Source organism: Mus musculus, chromosome 11, assembly GCF_000001635.26.
Source record: "Mus musculus strain C57BL/6J chromosome 11, GRCm38.p6 C57BL/6J".
Taxonomy (NCBI): Eukaryota; Metazoa; Chordata; class Mammalia; order Rodentia; family Muridae; genus Mus; species Mus musculus.
Window position 1 is genome coordinate 56,384,489 of NC_000077.6, and position 27,241 is coordinate 56,411,729.

Here is a 27,241-nt window from a genome sequence, read left to right on the forward strand (position 1 = left end):
AGAATGTGCAGGAGAGAAGACCTGGACTCCACCATTAACTTGACTTTTGGAGCAGCTAATATTCACAATGGTAAAAATGTTGTTAAAGTCAGAGTTCAACTCTAAGGCAATTCTCACTTCTATCCACAAAGACCCATTCTAATTCCTTTCCTCAAGCCAAGAAGAGCAGTCTGTCTGAAGCAGAACTTGGTAATGATGGAAGTAAAATCATGAAGACATAGAAAGATTTAGGAAATGCTCACTGGAATTGACCTCTGACTTTGGAAATGGTCACCAGTAGCCAGGAAAGCTGTAACAGGGAATCTCTATCTTCCTGCACTGAGAACATGGGTTATAATTCCAACAGGATGTGGAACAATTTATATTTAAATCACTACATAGGTTCAAAATACAATTACAGATGAGGCACGTGTCACTGCTTGGCTCCATGACTTTTTTTTGGCAGAGATAGGAAGATGACTCAGGGCTAAGAATGTATTGTGGGCCAAGGGCCAGGTCTGCTTTCTTTATTAGCACCTTGGTAGGAACTCAAGGAGTCACACAAGACTGTGTCCACAATGCTCTAAATGGTTCACATGGAGACCCACAGGCCATAGGCCCAAAGCACCCAACATTCCTACCTAAAGCCCAAGCTGTCAATCTCAGGGCCATGTGAGTGGCAGCAATACTCAAACTAAGGCACCTGAATCTTCCTGATTGCATCTATGCGCTGTTCTGGTTTGTTTCAAGGAAATTTAAAAAGAGATAGCCACAGTGTTATAAGAATACAAACTTCCTTGACTTTTGGTCTTCATTTTTGAGGATTCTGAAGACTGGGGGCGGGGGGGGGGGCATCTGCAAGTGGTGTTTTCCTGATATCCGTTAGGGTCATCACAATACCTCCTATGAGTGACTTTAGAAAGACACAAAATGCTGACTACTGTGGGTTTAATATTCTCTGTGTTTATATGTTTGTGTGTGGGTTTGTTCACATATGTATAAGAATGTGCTTGCATGCATGTGTACAGGTTCACACACATGTGTATAAGCATGTATGTGAAGGCCATAAGACAGTCTGAGTGTTGTTTCTCAGTGCTTTTTTTTTAAGACCAAGTAGGTCCAGCCAGCCCCAAGCATCCACCCATGTCAACCTCCCTAGCACTATGGTAATAAATGCACACCACCTACCATGCCTGCTCTTTAGTTTGTTTCACAAAGGTTCACACAGGTTCTAGAAATAATCCTCACGGTTGTACAGCAAACAAGCCATCTCCCCCACCCCAGCACTTTGGGTTTTTAAAAGAGCATTTTTGGAGGCTGCTAGGAAAAAATGTTAAGTAAATGAATTAATACAAGGAGGAAAACCAATAGAAACAAGACAATTCAGAACTTATGATGGAGTGTGTCTCCTTCCCTGCTCCAGTACCTCCTGACTGTGTGGTATTATTCCAAGCTTGCTCCCCTACTGAGACCCCCAGAGTCATGGTGACACCTATGGTCTCTTTGTATCAGAGACATAGGCTTGGTCCTTGGTACACACTAGAGATGTTCAAATAAGAAGCAGGGACTCAGGGTGATGACCCAGTGGGCCAGAGTGCTTGTAGTACTAGTAAGAGAACCTCAATTCAAATCCTATCATCAATATGAAAAGTGGAACATTACTATGGATGTCAGTAATCCCAGAAATGTGTGAGAATGAGACAGGAGGATTGCTGTCCTCACTGGCTGCTAGCTAGCTCTAGGCTCAGTGAGAGACCTGTCTTCAGGGAATGAGGCAGAGAGTGATTGAGTGGAACATTGGAGGTCCTCCTCTGACCTTCATGTCCTCCTCTGACCTTTATGTGCATGCAAGGGCCAGAACCATCCTCACACATGTGTATGTTCACTACACTTATCAACTGCACACACGCATGCGCGCACACACACACACACACACACAGACACACACACACACAAAGGTAGGGACTAGATAATGAGCTGGCCCAACAACTGACTCACAAGTTCTCTTTCTGTATGGAAATATAGATGCTGTACCTGGTAACCTGGTATACAACCTGCCTATAATAATTGCTTGCTGAATCTGAATGAGACCACTTCTCTAGAAACAACAATGAACATAGCACTGTCTTCGTGAGCATCTCAGAAAATCCCTCACATGCATGGAAGCAATGTATGTTTCAGCCAAGGTCCACAGTCACATGCTAGAGGTATCCAGCATGGACCCCGATCAGGGCCAGTCCTCTGAACTTGAAGACAGCTATGCAGAACTTCAATGGGATGTGATTGCAAAATCTACAATAGGGAAAAAGATTCATTCCTCAGAGCACTGGAAACAGAACTGAGAAATAACACTGCTGTAGACAAAGAGGAGTGTGGATGGTGATTAGATCCTGCTACTGCTGCTGCTGCTGCTCCTCTTCCTCCTCCTGCTGCTGCTGCTCCTCCTCATCCTCCTGCTGCTGCTCCTCTTCCTCCTCCTGCTGCTGCTGCTCCTCCTCATCCTCCTGCTGCTGCTGCTGCTCCTCCTCCACTTGCTGCTGCTGCTGGTGGTGGTAGTGATGCTGCTGCTGCAGATGGTGATGGTCATGATGGTAATGATGGTGATATGACCAGGGAATTAGGTAACAAAGTCATGTGGAGAGGGACAGGAACTAGAAGATATCAGGATTCATGGACAGGAGCATGATGAAACTAGAAGTATAGAGCTGTGTGAGGGACTTCAAAAAAATGAGAGAGAAAACATCCTACATGCAGATTGCTCTGGCTTGTGGGGACATAAGTGGCTTCTCCTTTGGGATCAATTATAACAGATGTTAAGACCAGATTGCATGTGACTGTTTGACAAATTGGGGATCAAGAATTGAAACCTTATTGCCCTCCACATGTCAGCAGCTGAGTGCTGCATCAACTATGCAACACACTAAACTGCAGAATCCACCAAGGTGGGTACCACCTGGGCTGCAAATTGTGATGGAGCAGACAGACATCAAAATTTTATATATATATATATATATACATATATATATTTACATTTATATATATAGTATACACACACACACACACACACACACACACACACACATATATATATATATATATATATATATATATATATATATATATATATATATAATTTTGAGTGCTGTTTGAATGATACAGATTCTGCCTCCACATATCTGCTTGAGCCTCTCCCAAAATGCTCTTGAATTTGAAATCAAGGCTTTAAATGCACTGGGTTGTTTTGATTGTATGTCATAGGAAGGGCCTTCTAGGTGACTAAGACTGACCTTGAACTTGTAATCTCCTGCCTCCACTTTAAGAGTGATGGGAACAGAGGAGCCTGGCCTTAGTTACCACAGGATTTATGACAGCCTTTTTCTCATGCCTAAATCTCTCTCCCTCCCTCCCTCCCTTCCTTCCTCCCTCCCTCCCTCCCTCCCTCCTTTCCTTCCTTCCTTCCTTCCTTCCTTCCTTCCTTCCTTCCTTCCTTCCTTCCTTCTGATTCCCCCTCTTTTTTTTATCTATTTAGATGACTTTTTATGATAACTTGGTATAGTGATTATTCAAATCAGTATGGAGGTTATGCCAAAAAGGAAAATAAAATTTATGATACAGGTATTACTAGGTAGCCAGTCAGTCATGTCAGGCTTATAGGTCATGAGGACAGACCCATCTCTCATCTGCAGCAACTTGTAAAACCAAGGAGACAAACTATAGGAGAGAGATCAGAGGGATGTGGAGCTAAGGAGAGTCCAGGCTAGACCCTGGTAACAGTATGCTTCATTGAACTGCTACTGGCACTTAGGTTCATAAGACCATTGCCTCCATTCTCTGCATTCCAGAGACATTTAAAGCATAAAATGGCAAAGGAAAATGAATTTATTTGGCTTACTTACATCTTATAGAAACCTGTGCTTTGGGCAAATGCCAGAACACATGTAAATTTATCTATGAGACAGGCTAACCTTTCCTGTGGGGCAGGAGACATGGGATCCTGTCCCTACTCTCTGTTGCTAAAACAGTTCTGCTTTGCACTCTAGGCTGAAAAATATGGGGCATTAAAGATTTCTAATTTTTAATGTGAAAAGTCTTATTGGATTTCTGGTCCTATCAGACTCCTTTGTCCCTTTGTCTTATTCTTTGATAGATGAAAGTCAGATCTTTTGTATCTTTTCTTTGGAGATTAGCTTGAGCTCAGAATCCTGCATGCTTACACATACGAATTTTGCAAATGAGATGGAGTTGATAGTTTGTCAGATGAAGAGAGGTGCCTGAGTATCTCTGTTTATACTATGTCCATCTCAAGGCTTCCACTGAAGGTCCACATTATATCACCATTGGGTGTATATCTAAAGAAGTGAAGTCCACATGTCCAAGAGGCATCTGTACCACCATGATGTTTACTTCCCTATTCACGTTAGCCAAAACCTGGACACAGTCAAGTTGCCTATCAATCTATGATTAGATAAAAGGAATGTGGTACATATGTCCAGTGGGATACTTTCAGCCATATGAAGAGTAAAATTCTGTTATTTTGTGGGAAATGTATTGTGTGTTTTCCTCCAAAGGGTTAAATAAGACAAGGCTCCATTTAAAAGAATAGTAAAGAAGGCTCTTGGCAGGAACTAAAATTCTGCCAGAATCAGCACCTCTTGAAACCTAAATATATACTCAAGGTTATACACAAAATTGTATTCTGCTTATCTGCTATATTGCTTCCAACTAGCCTATTGCATAAGCATGTGAGGCCAAGCTTTGAGCATTCAGATTGAGGAATGGAACACCTGGGCATTAGGCGAGAGGGACCTTCATTGTGTCAAGGCAGGCTGTGATCTGCCAAGAGATGAGAATGCTTAGTTCAGATTGACTTTGTCAACTTGGATCAGACATCAGGGAGTCTAATGCCAGGCAGTTCCTTGTTAGCATATTTAAAACACATGAGATTTGGGAAAAAGTTTTCAGGAGACAAGTATTCCAATTCCAGGTGCTCAATAAAGCTTAAGGAATGACTACTTAGGGACTTCTCTACTAAGTGTATGTGACCATGAGCTATATAGCTAAAGGGCCTAGGGTCAAATGTAATCTCTAGCCAAGACAGCAGCATAAGGGTCATTAGTATATAAAATATATGTGACATCTCCAGGGATAGGTTTTATTGACTCTGGAGACTAAAGGTAATGGTCTAGAGAAAGAGTCTGGGATAATCATTCTAGGTAATTTGGATGAGGTCTGCTCTATAGCAAAAGGCGGCCAAGGTCTGCCACCACAGATAGCAAAAAGTATTACCAGGTCATAAACAATATACACCCTTGACTTTCTAGATGGAATACAGGTATTTGATTTCATATTCTGCATTGAGGAGACACCCCTGCATGGTTTATATTCCTGTTTTTCCTAGATGTGTGTGGGTGTAAGGATATTTGTACTCCCAACAGTTAAGTGGGTATTAAAAACAACAAAACTGAAACCCCCATTGAGTGTGACTGTTTGCTGGCTTGATGTAGCTATGCACCTTTCTATAGAAGAAGTAAAACTCCTTTGCCTTGTGGGAATACTTTGGAATATCGTTTCTCCAGACCTACTTCGAACATTGTGCAGCTACTCATGTGGATGAATAGAACCAGACCTCACTAAGTGAAGATATGTAAGACACCGAAAGATAAGTGCCACCTAATCTCATGTGTAGAAATCAAAAAAAAAAAAAAAAAAGGCTCTAGATGTTGAGATTCCTGAGACCAGAGACAGAGTGGAGTGAGAAGAGAAGGGAATTCTGATCAGTGGATCCTAACTTACAGGCAAGCAAGAGCAGGAAAACCTGATGCACAGTTGCCCATCATTGCAACTGTAGATAACAATTACCCACTGCATTTACAAATGCTCAAAAGAGGGGGTGTGAAAGGCTTACCACTGAGAAATGAAGTTTGAAGAGAGAAATCCATTGACCATTCACCATGATGTGAATATTATGCAGCATATATATCTATTAAACATTACACAGAACCCATTATTATACACAATCCCCTTGTATTTATTAGTTAACGCTTATTCAAATTGATAGTTAGGAAAATTTGTCTTACTCTTAATATAATATAGATGATATCCTGACTCCTGACTGTCCTTACCCTGATCTTCCCTATTGAGGTGACACTGGATCCTTCATTTTTAATACCCTTCCTCACCATCTACAGGTAGAAACAGGACTATCACATTCATGAACTTCCCCTGGTGTAAATTCTCTTCTGTTCCCATTGGTTATGAGAAGCTTGTTTAGTGAGTGCTTACAGAATTTATGAAAAGACTTTCTGAGCCTAGAGACTCCATGGTCAGCATGGTAACAGGTTCACTCAGAGTCTCTTCTCAATGAATCAATGATATAAGTGATGAGTCTCTTTCAGGCACAGATATAGAGCACTGTGCTTGGTGCTTGGGATACATCAGCCTACAAAAGAGATGACCACCTGCTCTTATTAATATTGCATGCTAGTATAAGTAGTCATGCATCTTGGGGAAGAGATATAATGATATAATGATATAATGCACAAATGCATGGTGGGATGGCTAATTTAAGGTGTTTTCTTACCATTGTGATGGATACCCAGAGGGCTGGTAAAACCTATACTAGTAGGATATGCTTGTGAGGCTATTGCCACTAGTGTGAGATCAGCAACTCAAGTGGGGACTCTTCACTTGGGTTTTGAGTAACAATCTCCATCGATCTGAAGGTCAGGATAGAATGAACAAACAGGGGAAGTGAGAAATTGTCTGTGACAGATAATCTTCCTGACAATTCGGTGACATTTAAAATCATCATGGAAGCAAACATATGAACATGTATGTGAGACTTATTTAAATGAGGTGGAAAGACTCACTATAAATGTCAATGGTACCATACCATGACCTGAAGTCCTGAAATGAATGAAAAGCTAGATGATAGCTTGAATTTGTCTCTCTGTTTCCTGACTGAAGGTGCAATGGGGCCAGCTGCTTCAGTTTGTACTGACATCCCTATCTCTCACTTACTGTGATGGGTGGTATCTCCCAGCTGTGTGTCAAAATGAACCCTTCCTTCCTTAAGTTGCTTTAGTTAGATATTTTGTCATAGCAACAATAAAAGTAACTAATTCTCTACATTCTTTACCCATTTTTCTTTCTCCATGAGTTTATGTTTGATCCTGTTGCAGGCCTTAGATACCAGACTCTAGGTTATTTGACTATTAAATTATGACTTGTGTCTAGAAACACCCAGGAGTGAGAGTAATTGGAGGGTCTTAGGCTTCCTGCCTATAGATGTTGGACATATGGCAGGAATCTTCAGTGTTTTGCTTTGAGTCTTTCACTTGTGTTACTAAGCTGCTGACTAACTGCTTGGCTCTCCAGCTTGTAGATAGACACCATGAATCCATCATGACTTGGTGACAGAGTGAACAAATGAACATATCCATCCTATAATATGTGTTGTATTAGCTCAGTTTCCTTGAAGAACCTTGACAAATACATAGAAAATGTGAGAAACTGCTAAGTACATGAGAATAAGGGGTATTATAGACAGAGCATTGTGCTGCAGCAAATGACTAGAATGGCTGAGTACCTATCATTGAGCTGTGACATAAGCATGGAAGGGGCTGAAGAATGTGATTGTGTTGATTACTAAGGGAAATGCATGACAGCCATGGAGTGCTTCCAGCATATGAGAAAAGTGAAAAGCTTGGGTGTGATGCTCATAGAAAGGAAGATGGACAAGGAGGCTGAAGCCGAGAGAACAAGGTGACAGTGAATTATATCTACAAAGCAACACTGCTACTGCTACTGCACTGAGTGGATCATAAATAGTTCAGAAACAGAAGTAAATAGGTATGTCAGGAGACTAACACAGAGAAAGCATTGGCTAAGACAGAATGATATGGGGATGGGAAAGATCTATTTTTCTAAACAGACTGAACATAGAAGACTTCTTGCCAATGAGACATAAATTTCAAGCACAAATAGTGATGGGTGAAGCTGACCCAAGATTTTTGGCTCAAATGTCTGTCAGGATGAATTCCAATTAAGCAAAGTTGAAAAAATAAGGTGAACTTTGGTGGAGAGTCAGTCTATATCCACTGCAAGTATTTTATTTCAGTCTGCTGTTTGTTTTCCCAGTATCTCATTATCATATTTCTGAGAGCAGATTTTTTAATTTCAATGAAGACTAGCTTGTCAATTATTTCAGTGAAGAACAGAGAGAAACGAATGCATGGAAGCTCACTTGTTTTCTTGCTTGTACTCAGCTTACCTTCTCCATTTTCATATAGTCCATGATTCTCTGCCTAGGGAATGATACCACCTATAGTAGGCTTGGGTTTTCCACATCTATTCATTCACTTAAGACAACCACTCACAGCTGTGCTGACTACTGAACATAGACAATCCCTCCTTAAGACTCCCTTTCCAAGATCATGTTTTTAGGATTGTATCTAATGTGTCATTGTTAATGCCAAAATATTTCAGATTTATTCCCCCTTGAACTAGGAGTTTCAGAGATTAGAATCTGATATATTGTTTCATTATAAGTTTGAGTTATCTTTTGTGAAGAGTATAAGGTTTTTGTCTGGATTCACATAGTTATGTTGAGATGTTCAGTTTTTGGAGCATCAATTATTCAAGAGTGTCTTTGATTCTTTGTATCTTCTTTGCTTCTTTGTTAAAGATCTGGTGATGGTTGTATTTGTTAGCTTTGTCTACTCGTTGCAATCCAGAATCACTTGGAAAGAGTCTTAATGAGGAATTGTCTATGTTCAGTAGGCATGTCAGCACAGCTGTGAGTGGTTGTCTTAAGTGCATTAATAGATGTGTAAAAACTCCGGCTACTCTAGGTGGTTCATTCCCTAGGCAGAGGAATCATGGAATGTATAAAAATGAAGAAGGCAAACTGCGTACAAGCAAGAAAATAAGTGAGCCTGTATGCATTCATATCTCTCTGTTCTTGACTCTGGATCTAGTATGACTAGCTGTTTGAAGATCTTGCCTTGAATTTCCTACAATAGATTGTAATTTGGGATTGTAAAATGAAGTAAATCCGTTTCTCCCATAAGCTTTTTTTGATCAGTGTAATAGTCAGGTTTGTCTGAGAAACAGATCTGATAGAAAAAATACATAATTTATTAGAATGTCTTAGAAGCTGTGGTCCAGTTAGTTCACCAATGACTGTCTACCAACAGAAGGTCCAAGAATCCAGTAGTTGTTCAGTCCATGAGGCTATGTCTCACTTTGCCTTCCATACACTCTGGGAACCTGTAGAAGTAGGCTGTAATATCAGTGAAGGAATAGACTTGGTAGCAAGAGTGGGAGGAAGTACGCAAAGAATACAAACTTCTTTCTTCCATGTCATTTATATAGGTTGCCAGCAGAAGGTATGGCCCAGATTAAAGGTTGATCTTCCCACTTCAAAAGATCCAGATTAAAACTTGAGTTTTCTACTTCAAATGATTCAATAAAGAAAAAAAAAATGCTCACAGATGTGCCCAGCCATTAGGGTTTTAGTTAATTTCAGCTGTAGTTAGGTTGACAATTAAGAATAGTCAACAGTCACAGTCAGGATATTTTATCCCTGCAATAAGAATGAAGTCAGGTCACTTCCAGTTCTGAGCCCTCTGTTCCATTTATGTATCTCTTCTTTAGCTAATACTCTGTCGTCTTTGATGGCTGTTGTTTACAGTAAGTTCAGGCATGATATTGTCAGTTCTTCAGATCATCTTTCAAGATTGAATCAGTATTCTTTTTTTTTTCTTTCCATTTTTTATTAGGTATTTAGCTCATTTACATTTCCAATGCTATACCAAAAGTCCCCCATACCCACCCACCCCCACTCCCCTACCCGCCCACTCCCCCTTTTTGGCCCTGGTGTTCCCCTGTTCTGGGGCATATAAAGTTTGTGTGTCCAATGGGCCTCTCTTTCCAGTGATGGCCGACTAGGCCATCTTTTGATACATATGCGGCTAGAGTCAAGAGTTCTGGGGTACTGGTTAGTTCATAATGTTGATCCACCTATAGGGTTGCAGATCCCTTTAGCTCCTTGGGTACTTTCTCTAGCTCCTCCATTGGGAGCCCTGTGATCCATCCATTAGCTGACTGTGGGCATCCACTTCTATGTTTGCTAGGCCCGGCATAGTCTCACAAGAGACAGCTACATCTGGGTCCTTTCGATAAAATCTTTCTAGTGTATGCAATGGTGTCATTGTTTGGATGCTGATTATGGGGTGGATCCCTGTATAAGGCAGTCTCTACATGGTCCATCCTTTCATCTCAGCTCCAAACTTTGTCTCTGTAACTCCTTCCAAGGGTGTTTTGTTCCCACTTCTAAGGAGGGGCATAGTGTCCACACTTCAGTCTTCATTTTTCTTGAGTTTCATGTGTTTAGGAAATTGTATCTTATATCTTGGGTATCCTAGGTTTTGGGCTAATATCCACTTATCAGTGAGTACATATTGTGTGAGTTCCTTTGTGAATGTGTTACCTCACTCAGGATGATGCCCTCCAGGTCCATCCATTTGCCTAGGAATTTCATAAATTCATTCTTTTTAATAGCTGAGTAGTACTCCATTGTGTAGATGTACCACATTTTCTGTATCCATTCCTCTGTTGAGGGGCATCTGGGTTCTTTCCAGCTTCTGGCTATTATAAATAAGGCTGCTATGAACATAGTGGAGCATGTGTCCTTCTTACCAGTTGGAGCATCTTCTGGGTATATGCCCAGGAGAGGTATTGCTGGATCCTCCGGTAGTACTATGTCCAATTTTCTGAGGAACCGCCAGACTGATTTCCAGAGTGGTTGTACAAGCCTGCAATCCCACCAACAATGGAGGAGTGTTCCTCTTTCTCCACATCCTCGCCAGCATCTGCTGTCACCTGAATTTTTGATCTTAGACATTCTGACTGGTGTGAGGTGGAATCTCAGGGTTGTTTTGATTTGCATTTCCCTGATGATTAAGGATGTTGAACATTTTTTCAGGTGCTTCTCTGCCATTCGGTATTCCTTAGGTGAGAATTCTTTGTTCAGTTCTGAGCCCCATTTTTTAATGGGGTTATTTGATTTTCTGAAGTCCACCATCTTGAGTTCTTTGTATATGTTGGATATTAGTCCCCTATCTGATTTAGGATAGGTAAAGATCCTTTCCCAATCTGTTGGTGGTCTCTTTGTCTTATTGATGGTGTCTTTTGCCTTGCAGAAACTTTGGAGTTTCATTAGGTCCCATTTGTCAATTCTTGATCTTACAGCACAAGCCATTGCTGTTCTGTTCAGGAATTTTTCCCCTGTGCCCATATCTTCAAGGCTTTTCCCCACTTTCTCCTCTATAAGTTTCAGTGTCTCTGGTTTTATGTGAAGTTCTTTGATCCATTTAGATTTGACCTTAGTACAAGGAGATAAGTATGGATCGATTCGCATTCTTCTACATGATAACAACCAGTTGTGCCAGCACCAATTGTTGAAAATGCTGTCTTTCTTCCACTGGATGGTTTTAGCTCCCTTGTCAAAGATCAAGTGACCATAGGTGTGTGGGTTCATTTCTGGGTCTTCAATTCTATTCCATTGGTCTACTTGTCTGTCTCTATACCAGTACCATGCAGTTTTTACCACAATTGCTCTGTAGTAAAGCTTTAGGTCAGGCATGGTGATTCCACCAGAGGTTCTTTTATCCTTGAGAAGAGTTTTTGCTATCCTAGGTTTTTTGTTATTCCAGATGAATTTGCAAATTGCTCCTTCTAATTCATTGAAGAATTGAGTTGGAATTTTGATGGGGATTGCATTGAATCTGTAGATTGCTTTTGGCAAGATAGCCATTTTTACAATGTTGATCCTGCCAATCCATGAGCATGGGAGATCTTTCCATCTTCTGAGATCTTCTTTAATTTCTTTCTTCAGAGACTTGAAGTTTTTATCATACAGATCTTTCACTTCCTTGGTTAGAGTCACGCCGAGATATTTTATATTATTTGTGACTATTGAGAAGGGTGTTGTTTCCCTAATTTCTTTCTCAGCCTGTTTATTCTTTGTGTAGAGAAAGGCCATTGACTTGTTTGAGTTAATTTTATATCCAGCTACTTCACCGAAGCTGTTTATCAGGTTTAGGAGTTCTCTGGTCGAATTTTTAGGGTCACTTATATATACTATCATATCATCTGCAAAAAGTGATATTTTGACTTCCTCCTTTCCAATTTGTATCCCATTGATCTCCTTTTGTTGTCGAATTGCTCTGGCTAATATTTCAAGAACTATGTTGAAAAGGTAGGGAGAAAGTGGGCAGCCTTTTCTAGTCCCTGATTTTAGTGAGATTGCTTCCAGCTTCTTTCCATTTACTTTGATGTTGGCTACTGGTTTGCTGTAGATTGCTTTTATCATGTTTAGGTATGGGCCTTGAATTCCTGATCTTTCCAGAACTTTTATCATGAATGGGTGTTGGATCTTGTCAAATGCTTTTTCTGCATCTAATGAGATGATCATGTGGTTTTTGTTTTTGAGTTTGTTTATATAGTGGATTACATTGATGGATTTTCGTATATTAAACCATCCCTGCATCCCTGGAATAAAACCTACTTGGTCAGGATGGATGATTGCTTTAATGTGTTCTTGGATTCGGTTAGCGAGAATTTTATTGAGGATTTTTGCATCGATATTCATAAGAGAAATTGGTCTGAAGTTCTCTATCTTTGTTGGATCTTTCTGTGGTTTAGGTATCAGAGTAATAGTGGCTTCATAAAATGAGTTGGGTAGAGTACTTTCTACTTCTATCTTGTGAAAAAGTTTGTGCAGAACTGGAATTAGATCTTCTTTGAAGGTCTGATAGAACTCTGCACTAAACCCGTCTGGTCCTGGGCTTTTTTTGGCTGGGAGACTATTTATAACTGCTTCTATTTCTTTAGGGGATATGGGACTGTTTAGAAGGTCAACTTGATCCTGATTCAACTTTGGTACCTGGTATCTGTCCAGAAACTTGTCCATTTCGTCCAGGTTTTCCAGTTTTGTTGAGTATAGCCTTTTGTAGAAGGATCTGATGGTGTTTTGGATTTCTTCAGGATCTGTTGTTATGTCTCCCTTTTCAGTTCTGATTTTGTTAATTAGGATTTTGTCTCTGTGCCCTCTAGTGAGTCTAGCTAAGGGTTTATCTATCTTGTTGATTTTCTCAAAGAATCAACTCCTCGTTTGGTTAATTCTTTGAATAGTTCTTCTTGTTTCCACTTGGTTGATTTCACCCCTGAGTTTGATTATTTCCTGCCTTCTACTCCTCTTGGGTGAATTTGCTTCCTTTTTTTCTAGAGCTTTTAGATGTGTTGTCAAGCTGCTAGTATGTGCTCTCTCCCGTTTCTTCATGGAGGCACTCAGAGCTATGAGTTTCCCTCTTAGAAATGCTTTCATTGTGTCCCAAAGGTTTGGGTACGTTGTGGCTTTATTTTCATTAAACTCTAAAAAGTCTTTAATTTCTTTCTTTATTCCTTCCTTGACCAAGGTATCATTGAGAAGAGTGTTGTTCAGTTTCCACGTGAGTGTTGGCTTTCTGTTATTTTTTTTGTTATTGAAGAACAGCCTTAGTGCATGGTGATCTGATAGGATACATGGGACAATTTCAATATTTTTGAATCTGTTGAGGCCTGTTTTGTGACCTATTATGTGGTCAATTTTGGAGAAGGTACCATGAGGTGCTGAGAAGAAGGTATATCCTTTTGTTTTAGGATAAAATGTTCTGTAGATTTCTGTCAGATCCATTTGTTTCATCACTTCTGTTAGTTACAGTGTGTCCCTGTTTAGTTTCTGTTTCCATGATCTGTCCATTGGCGAAAGTGGTGTGTTGAAGTCTCCCACTATTATTGTGTGAGGTGCAATGTGTGCTTTGAGCTTTACTAAAGTTTCTTTAATGAATGTGGCTGCCCTTGTATTTGGAGCATAGATATTCAGAATTGAGAGTTCCTCTTGGAGGATTTTACCTTTGATGAGAACGAAGTGCCCCTCCTTGTCTTTTTTGATGACTTTGGGTTGGAAGTCAATCTTATCAGATATTAGGATGGCTACTCCAGCTTGTTTCTTCATACCATTTGCTTGGAAAATTGTTTTCCAGCCTTTTATTCTGAGGTAGTGTCTATCTTTTTCTCTGAGATGTGTCTCCTGTAAACAGCAAAATGTTGGGTCTTGTTTGTGTAGCCAGTTTGTTAGTCTATGTCTTTTTATTGGGGAGTTGAGACCATTGATGTTAAGAGATATTAAGGAAAAGTAATTGTTGCTTCCTGTTATTTTTGTTGTTAAAGTTGGCATTCTGTTCTTGTGGCTGTCTTCTTTTAGGTTTGTTGAGGGATTACCTTCTTGTTTTTTCTAGGGCATTGTTCCCGTTCTTGTATTGGTTTTTTTCTGTTATTAACCTTTGAAGGGCTGGATTCGTGGAGAGATAATGTGTGAATTTGGTTTTGTCGTGGAATACTTTGGTTTCTCCATCTATGGTAATTGAGAGTTTGGCTGGGTATAGTAGCCTGGGCTGGAATTTGTGTTCTCTTAGTGTCTGTATAACATCTGTCTAGGCTCTTCTGGCTTTCATAGTCTCTGGTGAAAAATCTGGTGTAATTCTGATAGGCTTGCCTTTGTATGTTACTTGACCTTTTTCCCTTACTGCTTTTAGTATTCTATCTTTATTTAGTGCATTTGTTGTTCTGATTATTATGTGTCGGGAGGAATTTCTTTTCTGGTCCAGTCTATTTGGAGTTCTGTAGGCTTCTTGTATGTTCATAGGTATCTCTTTCTTTAGATTTCGGAAGTTTTCTTCAATAATTTTGTTGAAGATGTTTGCTGGTCCTTTGAGTTGAAAATCTTCATTCTCATCCACTCCTATTATCCGTAGGTTTGGTCTTCTCATTGTGTCCTGGATTTCCTGGATATTTTGAGTTAGGATCTTTTTGCATTTTCCATTTTCTTTGATTGTCATGCCGATGTTCTCTATGGAATCTTCTGCACCTGAGATTCTCTCTTCCATCTCTTGTATTCTGTTGCTGATGCTCAAATCTATGGTTCCAGATTTCTTTCCTAGGGTTTCTATCTCCAGTGTTGCCTCACTTTGAGATTTCTTTATTGTGTCTACTTCCCTTTTTAGGTCTAGTATGGTTTTGTTCATTTCCATCACCTGTTTGTATGTTTTTTCCTCTTTTTCTGTAAGGACTTCTACCTGTTTGATTGTGTTTTCCTGTTTTTCTTTAAGGACTTGTAACTCTTTAGCAGTGTTCTCCTGTATTTCTTTAAGTGATTTATTAAAGTCCTTCTTGATGTCCTCTACCATCATCATGAGGTATGCTTTTAAATCTAGGTCTAGGTTTTCGGGTGTGTTGGGGTGCCCTGGACTGGGCGAAGTGGGAGTGCTGGGTTCTGATGATGGTGAGTGATCTTGGTTCCTGTTAGCAGGATTCCTACGTTTACCTTTCGCCATCTGGTAATCTCTGGAGTTAGTAGTTATAGTTGACTCTGTTTAGAGATTGTTCTTCTGGTGATTCTGTTACCGTCTCTCAGCAGACCTGGGAGACAGATTCTCTCCTCTGAGTTTCAGTGCTCAGAGCACTCTCTGCTGGCAAGCTCTCTTACAGGGAAGGTGCGCAGATATCTTGTTTTTGGACCTCCTCCTGGTCGAAGAAGAAGGCCCAAAACAGGGCCTCTCTCAGAAGCTGTGTTGCTTTGGCAGTTCCCAGAAGCTGTCAACTTCTGTGGTGCAGACTCTCACCTGTGCAGACTAAATTCCTAAGTTCCAGGGAGTCCTGGAACCAAGATGGCTACCCTGCTCCTGAGGCTGAGGCCGCCTCCCGAGCCAGGCGGACACCTGTCCTCTGGTCCGGACGGTGGCCGGCTGTCTGCGGCCCGCCAAGGGTGCTGCCTCAGCGGCTCTGTGCTTCTGCCCGTCCCGGAAGCTGTCCGGTTCTCTGGCGCACCCTCTAACCTGTTCAGACTAATTTCCTAGGTCCCGCGGAGTCCTGGAACCCAGATCTGAATCAGTATTCTGATTCACTTACCTCTCCATATAAATGTCAGAATGCTTGTAAATATCCCCCAGTCACTGAGTTGGGAATGCATTGACTCTCTTCATCATAGTAGTGCATCCCAAAATTCTAACAAAGTTAAATCTTGTTATCTGAAGATGCTCAAGTTCTCCTTCATCCACTGATTTAATGCTTTGGTATTTTAAATTAGTTTTGTAGCTTTACTTATATAGCTATTGTGTATGTATTGTTAGATTTATATGTAATCACTTCATTTTCTTAGTACTAACATAAATAGTGTGATGTCTTTGATTTCCATTTCTGCTGGTGTTTTGTTTGTGAATGAGAAGGCAGTGTTATGTTAGCCTTGTATCCTGAATACTTTCTATCATGTCTTATTAATTTGAAGACACTTTTGTTGATTCTCTTTTAATCTGTATATAGTTGTGACATATACAAAGTTCATTTCTTCTTCCTGATATGCTTTATTTCCTTTTCATGTATGATCACATGACTATGTCAAGATGATGTTGCAATCAATGATAGGTAAGGTATTGTTCCTTTACTTATTTGTTGTCAACCTTAGAAGGAAATATTCCAGTTCTTAAATGTTACCCATGCGACAAGGGAACATTTTGTTGAAAGTATTGGTAGAAAGTTCCTATTTATTCCTAATTTATTGAAAGTTTTCTTCATGAGTAGCTATTATACCATGTTATACCCTGTTAACTCTCTCTGTTTCAGTTGATATAGTCATGTGATTTTCCCCCATATTTAGGCCATTGACATAATACATTATATCACTTTATTTTTAAATGTTGAAGCATTCTTCCATATCTGAAATAAGTTCTACTTCATCTTGGTATGTAGTTATTTTTGTGTATTTCCATATTTAATTTCTATTGTTCTATTGAGGATATTTACATCTGTCTTCATGAAAGACAGTGACCTGTGGCTTCTATTTTTATTAATGCCTTTATCTGGTTTTGTTCTTAGAGCAATGATGGCCTTGTAGTATAGGTAAAGAGGGATTCTTGCCTTAAACCTGGAGTAGATTGTAGTTAATAGCTAGTGCTTTATAGTGGCTGTTATGTCTTTGATCAATAAAAAACCAAATGGCTAGGGATGAAGCTCAGTGGCAAGGCACTTGACTAGCATGCCAAATATTCTGGTTTCCATAAAAGCCTGAATGGCCCTTCTATTGTGTTCAGTTATTCACTTGTCATTGTTCTTTCTTGCCTTCTCTGTGTCTAACCTGGCTCAATTTTCTGCTTCCTGAAGATTTTGTCAATTCCTGTGGGGTACACTCAGGCCCAGATTGCCCTATCATGGTTTGTCTGAATATCTCTTTATTTTTCATGGGTGCATTTGCAGGGTAGATAATTCTCAGTTAGCGGAACTATTTGTCCTGCTCAGCACCTCATTAATCTCAGTGTTCTCTCCTTTGCTTGCACAGTTACTCAGAATATAATTATATAATATAATTTTTACCTTTGTTCACTTGCATGTAAGGTATTTAAGCTTCCCCTTCTGGGCCCTCTCAATGTTTTTCTTTGCTTTTGATTATCTGAAATTGGAATATATGTAGATTACTTTTGGGCTTATTTAGTCTGGTTGACTTTGTCCCTAAATCTGGGGTATTGTATCCAATATTAAATTGGGATGAGTATTAATTTTATTTGACTGTTACTTCTGTTTATTTTGTTCTTTGCTTTGAATTTCTATTAGTCATACATAATAGCTATTCTACTACTCTCCCCATTCTTGGATGGTCTGTTCCTATTAAAACTATGATCTTTAGCATTTGTGTTTGATTGCTTCTCAGAACTTCAATTTCTCCAGTCACATTATTCATCCATGCCTGCAAGATTTAAAGCTGTATTCATAATGTCCTTAGAGCACGTTAGCCACATTGGCTCTAAGTTCCTGTATAAACAATTCCAGCATCTATGGCAGGTCTGATTCCTGCCTTGAAGTTTATTTATTCTCTGCCAGATGATTTTTGTTTTGTTTTTGCCTTTTCTCTTTCTTTCTTTCTTTCTTTCTTTCTTTCTTTCTTTCTTTCTTTCTTTCTTTCTTTCAGCTGTAAATTCATATGTATTGTGATTGTTCACAGCAATACTTTTTCCCTGTTCTGAAGAGAGGAGAACATGTCTAGGAGTACAAGTGCTTAACCAGTCATAGACTTGGTGCTATATCTAAGTCAGTCCATATCCACCTTGGAATAACTGACATTTTGTTCTGCTTACTTCCTATGGTAGGCAGCTAACCTCTGCATTATAGGACTTTTGTGAATATCCACACCCTGCAATCTCAGATGTTACACTCATACTATCACAATCAACCCCACCCCCAGAGGCAAGAAAACTGTCAGTGGGTAAAGAAGTTGCCACCAAGCCTGATGACCTGAGTTTGATCCCTCAAATGCACATGATGGAAGGAGAAAACCAGCACATGGTCCTCTGATATCCACATTGTACCAGGCACTATCATGTGCAGATACACATGCACAACATAAATAAGTCAATGTAAAATATTGCCTGCACATAATACCATATATCCTTAGGAACTGGAGCTATGTGCTCCCTGCTATGTATGTGCTGTCCTGCTGAAATCTAGTCTTGTTTCTACTCTGTTCACTGTTCTTGTGATGTAGGAAATTATTTTACACACACACACACACACACACACACACACACACACAGAGAGAGAGAGAGAGAGAGAGAGAGAGAGAGAGAGAGAGAGAGAGAGAGATGAGCTAAGTGATGAGGTATTCTTTCACACTAAAAAAGAACCTTTTTCTTTCCAACTTTCTTTTTCTTTTTCCATGTTAGATGTTCTTTATTTCCTTCTCTTCTCTTTATTTCCTTCTCTTTCCTAATTACCCAGCCAAAGTCTTCCAAGAGTATCTTGAGTAAAATTGATGAAAGTAGCCATTTTAGTTTATTCCTAATCTTTTTTTTTCTTGACTTTTTAAAAATTAGGTATTTTCTTCATTTACATTTGCAATGCTATCACAAAAGTCCCCCACATGCTCCCCCCACTCCCCTACCCACCCACTCCCACTTCTTGGCCCTGGTGTTCCCCTGTACTGAGGTATATAAAGTTTGCAAGACCAATGGATCTCTTTTTCCAATGATGGCCACCTAGGCCATCTTCGGATACATATGCAGCTAGAGACACGAGCCATGAGGGGTACTGGTTAGTTCATATTGTTGTTGCACCTATAGAGTTGCAGACCCCTTTAGCTCCTTGGGTACTTTCTCTAGCTCTTCCATTGGGGGCCCTGTGATCCATTCAATAGCTGACTGTGAGCATCCACTTCTGTGTCTGTTGGCCCCGGCATAGCCTCACAAGAGACAGCTATATCTGGGTCCTTTCAGCAAAATCTTGCAAGTGTATGCAATGGTGTCAGCGTTTGGAGGTTGATGATGGGATGGATCCCCAGGTATGGCAGTCTCTAGATGGTCCATCCTTTCGTAACAGCTCCAAACTTTGTCTCTGTAACTCCTTCCATGGGTGTTTTGTTCCCAATTCTAAAAAGGGGCAAAGTGTCCACACTTTGGTCTTCGTTCTTCTTGAGTTTCATGCGTTTAGCAAATTGTATCGTATATCTTGGGTATCCTAAGTTTCTGGGCTAATATCCACTTATCAGTGAGTACATAATATGTTAGTTCCTTTGTGATTGGGTTACCTCACTCAGGATGATGCCCTCCAGGTCCATTCATTTGCCTAGGAATTTCATAAATTCATTCTTTTTAATAGCTGTATAGTACTCCATTATGCAAATGTACCACATTTTTTGTATCTGTTCCTCTGTTGAGGGACATCTGGGTTCTTTTCAGCTTCTGGCTATTATAAATAAGGCTGCTATGAACATAGTGGAGCATGTGTCTGTCTTACCAGTTGGAACATCTTCTGGATATATGCCCAGGAGAGGTATTGGAGGATCCTCAGGTAGTACGATGTCCAATTTTCTGAGGAACCGCCAGACTGATTTCCAGAGTGGTTGTACAAGCCTGCACTCCCACCAACAATGGAGGAGTGTTCCTCTTTCTCCACATCCTCGCCAGCATCTGCTGTCACCTGAATTTTTGATCTTAGACATTCTGACTGGTGTGAGGTGGAATCTCAGGGTTGTTTTGATTTGCATTTCCCTGATGATTAAGGATGTTGAACATTTTTTCAGGTGTTTCTCTGCCATTCGGTATTCCTCAGGTGAGAATTCTTTGTTCATTTCTGAGCCCCATTTTTTAATGGGGTTATTTGATTTTCTGAAGTCCACCTTCTTGAGTTCTTTATATATGTTGGATATTAGTCCCCTATCTGATTTAGGATAGGTAAAGATCCTTTCCCAATCTGTTGGTGGCCTTTTTGTCTTATTGACAGTGTCTTTTGCCTTATAGATGCTTTGCAATTTTATGAGGTCCCATTTGTCAATTCTCAATCTTACAGCACAAGCCATTGCTGTTTTATTCAGGATTTTTTCCCCGTGCCCATATCTTTGAGGCTTTTCCCTACTTTCTCCTCTATAAGTTTCACTGTCTCTGGTTTTATGTGGAGTTCCTTGATCCACTTAGATTTGACCTTAGTACAAGGAGATAGGAATGGATCAATTTGCATTCTTCTACATGATAACCGCCAGTTGTGCCAGCACCATTTGTTGAAAATTCTGTCTTTCTTCCACTGGATGGTTTTAGCTCCCTTGTCAAAGATCAAGTGACCATAGGTGTGTGGGTTCATCTCTGGGTCTTCAATTCTATTCCATTGGTCTACTTGTCTGTCGCTATACCAGCTTTTATCACAATTTCTCTGTAGTACAGCTTTAGGTCAGGCATGGTGATTCCACCAGAGGTTCTTTTATCATTGAGAAGAGTTTTTGCTATCCTAGGTTTTTTGTTATTCCAGATGAATTTGCAGATTGCCCTTTCTAATTCATTGAAAAATTGAGTTCGAATCTTGATGGGGATTGCATTGAATTTGTAGATTGCTTTTGGCAATATAGCCTTTTTTACTATATTGATCCTGCCAATCCATAATCATGGAAGATCTTTCCATCTTCTGAGATCTTCTTTAATTTCTTTCTTCAGAGACTTGAAATTCTTATCATACAGATCTTTCACTTTCTTAGTTAGAGTCATGCCAAGGTATTTTATATTATTTGTGACTATTGTGAAGGGTGTTGTTTCCCTAAGTTCTTTCTCAGCCTGTTTATTCTTTGTGTAGAGAAAGGCCATTGACTTGTTTGAGTTAATTTTATATCCAGCTACTTCACTGAAGCTGTTTATCAGGTTTAGGAATTCTCAGGTGGAATGTTTAGGGTCACTTATATATACTATCATATCATCTGCAAAAAGTGATATTTTGACCTCTTCCTTTCCAATTTGTATCCCCTTGATCTCCTTTTGTTGTCAAATTGCTCTGGCTTGGACTTCAAATTCTATGATGAATAGGTATTGAAAAAGTGGGCAGCCTTGTCTAGTCCCTGATTTTAGTGGTGTTACTTCAAGTTTCTCTCCATTTACTTTGATGTTGGCTACTGGTTTGCTGTAGATTGCTTTTTATCATGTTTAGGTATGGGCCTCGAATTCCTGATCTTTCCAAGACTTTTATCATGAATAGGTGTTGGATTTTGTTAAATGTTTTCTCAGCATCTAACAAGATGATTATGTGGTTTTTGTCTTTGAGTTTGTTTATATAGTGGATTACATTTATGGATTTCCGTATATTAAACCATCCCTGCATCCCTGGAATGAAACCTACTTGGTCAGGATGGATGATTGTTTTGATGTGTTCTTGGATTCGGTTAGCGAGAATTTTATTGAGTATTTTTGCATCGATATTCATCAGGGAAATTGGTCTGAAGTTCTCTATCTTTGTTGGGTCTTTCTGTGGTTTAGGTATCAGAGTAATTGTGGCTTCATAGAATGAATTGGGTAGAGTACCTTCTGCTTTTATTTTGTGGAATAGGTTGTGAAGAACTGGAATTAGATCTTCTTTGAAGGTTTGCTAGAACTGTGCACTTAACCTATCTGTTCCTGGGCTTTTTTTTTTTTTTTTTTTTTTTTTGGTTTGGAGACTATTAATGACTGCTTCTATTTCTTTAGGGGATATGGGACTGTTTAGATCATTAACCTGATCCTGATTTAACTTTGGTACCTGGTATCTTTCTAGAAATTTACTTACTTACTTACTTACTTACTTACTTACTTACTTACTTACTCATATTTGCTTTATCCCAAATGCTGTTGTTGTGGTACTGTCAGGGACATCAACACAAATTCTATTTTTTTCAGACATCCTGACCCATGGACTCTCTTTCTTGTCTCTTTACTCATTCCAGAGAAGGATAGAAAATTAAACAGTGACTCATTAATTTTACTAATAATGTGAAGTTAATATTACTCAATTCTTCTGGTTTATGGATAAGCTGTCCTCTAATGAGGAGAGAAATTTCTACCACCGGTTTAAAAGGCACAGACAGAGCCATTTATTAGTGGGACATGACCATTTTATAGAGCATTGCAATGAGATCACTGAAGCATGCTGCTTACTGGAAGCTTTTATGTCTTTGGGCCCAAGGCCATTTGGTTCCTGTGAACACCAGTTGGTATAACAGAGTGGTAATAGAGCAAAATGGTACATACCATGGTTTATTCATCCAGTTGTTTTTAGTTAGTGCAGAAATCCTGAAGAAGGGATCCAGACTTGAAGATTTGGAATATCATTAGTAGACAAGATGTTAAGCCCTTTCAAACTGAGAATTGGGATTTCCTCCTGAATCTCCACTGAAGACTGATATAGCCAGAATGGGAGCTTGTCTTCCCAGAAGAATTTTCACAGTTATGACAAGTCAAAGCACCTAACAAGAGAGAACAGATCTAAGACAACGATGGGGCAATGATAGGCAAAACCACACCTTGACCATGACTGCTCAGCTATGCATGCTTCTTGCCCTCTCTTAAAACATCAACTTATGCCAGGACCCCAATGATGGACTTAGGGTAACTAGAACTCTTTGTTCCTTGTCTCCAAGTAGCCACATAGAATACATCTCCTTTCTCTGGTTTTCACTGTGTCTTAGTTAGGGTGTTACTACTGTAAAGAGACACCATGAATAAGGTAACTCTTACAAGAACAGCATTTAACTGGGGCTGGCTTACAGGTTCAGTGGTTCAGTCCATTATCATCAAGCTGGGAACATGGCAGCATTCAAGCAGGTATGAAACAGGAAGAGCTGAGTGTTCTACATCTTCACCTGAAGGCTGCTAGCTTTCAGGCAGTGAGGATAAGGGTATTAAAGCCCACACCCACAGTGACACACCTACTCCAACAACACCATACCTTCTAATAGTTTCACTCCCTGGCACGAGCATATACAAAACATCACACACTGTCATTTGTCTCTTTATTTGGCCCACTATGATTGGATGGGCTAGCCTGGATCATTGGCTGCCAGGGCCCAGTCTCTGCCCCTAACAACTCTAGTAGAAATCCTCTTGGGTCTGTGGTGGTCATCTTTTTTCACCTTCTACGCTTACCTGCTTCTCTGAGCCCTTGTCTAAACAGATATTCCCCCAAATTCTCCAAAGTCCTCACATAATAAGTTGAAACAAACATACCAACCTGAACTAGATCTCAAAGCCAGAGACCTGATCAAAAAAAAATGTAACTGGCCACTGTGAGCCAGTGTCTAGCCTGGTCCACTCACTCATGGCCACAATAGAAGGACAATCTCCTGCCACATAAACATGACTTTGAGACATTCCTCATGAATGCTGTCAAGGTCACAGAGGGATAGGTTAATGGTGATATAACAAGATTCACACAAAATGACACAGAGTGACCTACAGTTCTGGCAGGAACTTTCACCTTTCTCTATATGCTTAGCTCAGTCAAGAGCCACCAGGGCTATACCTACAAGTGGGCTCCAAATTAATTCCACTGCTCTCCATGGTAACAGTTTATCATCCACCCTTTCACATTTGTTATGGGCCTTCGTTTTCTCTTTGGCTGCTTTTAATTTTTGTATTTTTTTCTCTCTGGAAGCAGATGTGCCCTCCGAAAATGAGGTTTGATATAGCATTGTCTTTGGTTTTTCTCCAGATGTGGCCAATTTAATGTCTCAGTCATAGGATGGCAAACAAATGCTTTCCAGGGAGAAATTAAATGATGGCATTTAAGTCTTAATTGCTACTTAGAATCATATCCTTTTTTAATACTTGATTCAAGTAAATGGACTCATGGTTCTCCAAGTTTAACTTAAAAGAGCCATGGAGCTAAAGAGACAATAATTTGCCTCTATAGCATTTCTTAAAATGAAAATAAATGTAGTTGTGCAGCCTTTTTATATTCAAAAAGTGTGACTACTAGATATTTAGTCCTAGCATAGTTTATATCTTCTCTCCCACATAACTACCGATGTGCAAAATCTATTTCTTAATGAAACATGAAAACCCCGAACACATCTGTCATGCTGTATCCCCCACAACCACACAGCAAAAGAATCTTGAATTAGTGAAGCACAAAATTAGCCTGCTTTTTCTTTGTGAGCTATGGTGCCTGAGTAGCACCCCTCAATTGTAATTTCATTTATTTAAAGAGGGTGCTTGCAGTAATCTCTATTGCACCATGTAAGATTTTGTAAGTCCACGCTAAACACAGCTTTTCTGAAGAGAATTTGTGTTGCCTGAAGATACAAAGAGCTGCTGGCTGCAGGAAGTAAGAATAAAGGCTGTGCAGCTTGGAAGAAATTCCAAAGGCAGACAGGTGTTGAATGAAGTGGCTGAGATGCTTCTACATGTGAAATACTATCCCTGTGCTGATTTTTCCCATCCGTCCATCCATCGATCCATCCATCCTTCCCTGCATGTATCTGTCCATATGTCTGTATGTCCATCTATCCATTTGTCTATCTCCATTCTCATCCTCTTATCCATCCATCCATCCATCCATCCATCCATCATCCATCCATCCATCATCCATCCACACACCCATCTATACATACATACATACATACATACATACATACATACATTTAACCATCCTCCCACCCTCTCACACATTTGTCCACTTATCCTCCCATCCATTTTATCACCCATCCATTCTTCCATTCAGCTACCCAATTTTCCATTCAAACATCCTTCCATCCAGACATCCTCCAACCCAACCACACATCTGTCTATTTGTCCACCCATCAACCCATCTATCCCACACTCAGAGTCTGACACTATGATAGCTCCGACAAATCAGCAGAAAACAGGAATCAGGGGCCACAATGCCAAGGAACCTATACTTAAAGGCTCTCTGCTCAGTAATTTTTAATATGACATAAAGTAGTGGCTTATTATAAAGCTACACAGTGTTTGTTTGAGTAATTTTAGATGACTACAGTGTGGGAAGGCTACTATGCCTGGACCAGCAGTTGCCTAAGTAGGATGTGAAGACAAGGATAATAAGTCAGAAAAAGCAAAACAACAACAACAAAAAAAGAACAAAAGCAAACAATCAAATGAAAACAAGGAAAGGAACTAGCACTTTAGAAAGTACAGCTACCTAGAGAAGGATACAGAGATGGATGTCATAAAACCACACCATCCTCATGTTCCATTACCTTCTAGAATCTTTGTTTTCTTACTTTCTTTATAATGCCTAGCAACAATTACTTTGATTTCTCTTGAAACGTTCAGACTTTCATTATGTTATATAGGATTTTGTGACCTCATATAGTACAGGCTGGGCTGTAGCTCAATGTGTAGCTGAAGATGACCTTGAACTCCTGGCCCTCCTGTCTCCACCTCCAAAGTGCTGAGATTCAGGTATGCACCCCTCCATTTATACAGTGTATGAAATCAAATGCAGGTCTTCTTATATGCCAGGCAAGCACTCTAAAACCCTTAACCTATAGTATAGTCTAATGACTAATAGGAACCATAGTTAGCAATTAATGAACATGTGCCTTATGCATGTACTATCTGACTCTAAGCCTTATACCCTCATATACAGGATTATTGGGGATAAGGTCAGTGAAGTTACCTGAGAAAGGGGACAGAGTAAGCAGATGTTGTAGAGAGGAGTGGGTCACAAATCAACAGATGACCATGCACATTTAATTATTGCCACAAAGAAAGCTTTGCTTCTGCACAGAAGGTAGAAGACAAGGACACCTGACCACCATGGCTTCTACCTTTCAGCTAATGCAATGAGACATGGCTGCATCTCATTGGCTGAGTTTCAACTCAAAGTCTATACTTGAAGGCTACTTTGAGGTAGGTACAAGAAGAGAACAAAGAAAGTGGGTGAAGGGTCAGAACAGTTAACTATTCCTGGAAATGGTGGCAATCTATCAGGATTTCAGGCACCAGGACCTTCCAGAAAGTGTGTGATATTTGGTCAAAAGGTTCGTCTTTCTCAGCAAAGAGGCTGGATGAACCAAAGAGAAAACAGACATAAGAATGTTTACGTACATTTGGAAGACTGAATCTTGCAAAGTGACCAAGTACTTCTCACATGATAACAAGTACCAGAGCCCTTTTTTGTGACTTTTATACATGGATGAAGTTAGAGTCAGTGTTCATTTTTCTTTATATTTTAGCTTTAGCAATGGTTTCATTTATTATTTGTTTTCCAATGCCAGGGATGGAACCTAAACCCTTTGATGTGCTAGGCCTTCAGTCTTCACAAGATCTAGCCTAAGCCCTCTTTGAAGCTTTGACTACTGATTCTGGTGATAGCACTGAATGTTCACAAAAAGATGTGCTTACCATGGACCTTACAAACCCCAGTGGTGTTCTCGTCTTCTTATCAAACAACTCTCTCTCATTCTGTCTTCACAGGATGTGACTTATAGATTCCTCTCCTTGATAGCCTTCAGTTTCTCTACCCACAGCAACCAGCAGCCTCTCCAACTCTCTTATGTGGTCAGTGGACACCAGAAGGGAATATAGACCCAGGATGTGATCTGAGGGACATTGAGTGGAAGAGGGACCTTTGTTTCTTGGCAAACATCCATCAGCCATCATCTACTACCATTATCACACTTGGAAGTCAGAATCATGTGCAAATTAGAATTCAGCATATGGATGTAAATAAGCATGGTTTTTGATCTTAGGATTTATTTCTTTGGTTCTAGACAGCACAAAATCCAGAATATAAGCTACTTTTGTTAGGAAGCATCTCCTAGATATAAGCTGATGAGTCCCTTCAAACAAGTTTTAGTCAATTCTGCTGGCTAAATAATCCCATAGCTGGTAGATTTAGAAACATAGTTGATAGATGTAGGAAC

At 39.9% G+C, this 27,241-nt stretch overlaps 1 long non-coding RNA gene across 2 annotated transcripts in view; it reads right to left on the reverse strand.

Moving 5' to 3' along the window:
• Positions 1-1,492: 1,492 nt before the first annotated feature.
• The window catches only part of Gm32500, a 39,551-nt gene continuing 13,802 nt past the window's right edge, over positions 1,493-27,241 (reverse strand). For both annotated transcript variants that reach the window (XR_388663.3, XR_388664.3), the window contains exon 3: positions 1,493-2,670. This is a non-coding gene — a long non-coding RNA (predicted gene, 32500). The remainder of the gene's footprint in view (positions 2,671-27,241) is intronic.